Genomic DNA, 209 nt, shown 5'->3' on the forward strand with positions numbered 1-209 from the left:
ATTCAGGATATTTCAAAATACCCGCGACCTTCCAAGCATGCATGTTTGATGTCTCCACGAAATTCTGTTGCACTTAAGAGGCTTTAAGACATACAGGACGTTTCAAGTTGGGGAAGTTATAAGATAGTTTTGATAAGTTAAAACATTTTTAGTTCACTCAAAATATTTCGGAAGAGTTTATAACAGAATGATAAAAGATATATGTCCTA

This window comes from Penaeus monodon, chromosome 19, assembly GCF_015228065.2.
Source record: "Penaeus monodon isolate SGIC_2016 chromosome 19, NSTDA_Pmon_1, whole genome shotgun sequence".
NCBI lineage: Eukaryota > Metazoa > Arthropoda > Malacostraca > Decapoda > Penaeidae > Penaeus > Penaeus monodon.